Genomic DNA, 1,968 nt, shown 5'->3' with positions numbered 1-1,968 from the left:
CAAATGAATGGGAGTCAATGGGCGAGAGTACCCAATGCACAAAAAAAGTGCTGAAAAAGTCCACACGAGCCTAGTCAGAAATGCAGGCCGAGGCGGCTAAAGCCCCAAAGCGGCTATAAAAAGCGTGGAGAGCCGCTGTCGCCCCGGAGGAACGGAGAAAAAGTGCTGAAAAAAGGCCTAAATCCTAACGGACCTAGGCGGAAGTGCAGGCGAGGCGGCAGGAGTCTGAAAACCGCTATAAAAAGCGTGGAGAGCCGCTGTCGCCCCGGAGAAACGGAGAAAAAGTGCTGAAAAAAGGCCTAAATCCTAACGGACCTAGGCGGAAGTGCAGGCGAGGCGGCAGGAGTCTGAAAACGGCTATAAAATGCGTGGAGAGCCGCTGTCGCCCCGGAGAAACGGAGAAAAAGTGCTGAAAAAAGGCCTAAATCCTAACGGACCGAGGCGGAAGTGCAGGCGAGGCGGCAGGAGTCTGAAAACGGCTATAAAATGCGTGGAGAGCCGCTGTCGCCCCGGAGGAACGGAGAAAAAGTGCTGAAAAAAGGCCTAAATCCTAACGGACCGAGGCGGAAGTGCAGGCGAGGCGGCAGGAGTCTGAAAACGGCTATAAAATGCGTGGAGAGCCGCTGTCGCCCCGGAGGAACGGAGAAAAAGTGCTGAAAAAAGGCCTAAATCCTAACGGACCGAGGCGGAAGTGCAGGCGAGGCGGCAGGAGTCTGAAAACGGCTATAAAATGCGTGGAGAGCCGCTGTCGCCCCGGAGGAACGGAGAAAAAGTGCTGAAAAAAGGCCTAAATCCTAACGGACCGAGGCGGAAGTGCAGGCGAGGCGGCAGGAGTCTGAAAACGGCTATAAAATGCGTGGAGAGCCGCTGTCGCCCCGGAGGAACGGAGAAAAAGTGCTGAAAAAAGGCCTAAATCCTAACGGACCGAGGCGGAAGTGCAGGCGAGGCGGCAGGAGTCTGAAAGCGGCTATAAAACGCGTGGAGAGCCGCTCGGATGATTTTTCAAAGTGTCAAATGAATGGGAGTGAATGGGGCAGAGTACCCAATGTGTAAAAAAAGTGCTGAAAAAACGACAAAGTCCACACGAGCCTAGTCAGAAATGCAGTCCGAGGCGGCTGGAGCCCCAAAGCGGCTATAAAACGCGTGGAGAGCCGCTCGGATGATTTTTCAAAGTGTCAAATGAATGGGAGTGAATGGGGCAGAGTACCCAATGTGTAAAAAAAGTGCTGAAAAAACGACAAAGTCCACACGAGCCTAGTCAGAAATGCAGTCCGAGGCGGCTGGAGCCCCAAAGCGGCTATAAAACGCGTGGAGAGCCGCTCGGATGATTTTTCAAAGTGTCAAATGAATGGGAGTGAATGGGGCAGAGTACCCAATGTGTAAAAAAAGTGCTGAAAAAACGACAAAGTCCACACGAGCCTAGTCAGAAATGCAGTCCGAGGCGGCTGGAGCCCCAAAGCGGCTATAAAACGCGTGGAGAGCCGCTCGGATGATTTTTCAAAGTGTGAAATGAATGGGAGTGAATGGGGCGGAGTACCCAATGCGCGAAAAAAGTGCTGAAAAAACGACAAAGTCCACACGAGCCTAGTCAGAAATGCAGTCCGAGGCGGCTGGAGCCCCAAAGCGGCTATAAAACGCGTGGAGAGCCGCTCGGATGATTTTTCAAAGTGTGAAATGAATGGGAGTGAATGGGGCGGAGTACCCAATGCGCGAAAAAAGTGCTGAAAAAACGACAAAGTCCACACGAGCCTAGTCAGAAATGAAGGCCGAGGCGGCTGGAGCCCCAAAGCGGCTATAAAATGCGTGGAGAGCCGCTCGGATGATTTTTCTAAGTGTGAAATGAATGGGAGTGAATGGGGCGGAGTACCCAATGCGCGAAAAAAGTGCTGAAAAAACGACAAAGTGTCAAATGAATGGGAGTGAATGGGCGGAGTACCCAATGCGTGAAAAAAGGTCTGGAAAAACGAC

Source organism: Dunckerocampus dactyliophorus, unplaced genomic scaffold (genome assembly GCF_027744805.1).
Source record: "Dunckerocampus dactyliophorus isolate RoL2022-P2 unplaced genomic scaffold, RoL_Ddac_1.1 HiC_scaffold_78, whole genome shotgun sequence".
Lineage (NCBI taxonomy): Eukaryota > Metazoa > Chordata > Actinopteri > Syngnathiformes > Syngnathidae > Dunckerocampus > Dunckerocampus dactyliophorus.
The sequence above is the reverse complement of the archived record's forward strand: the minus strand, read 5'-3'. Positions refer to the sequence as shown.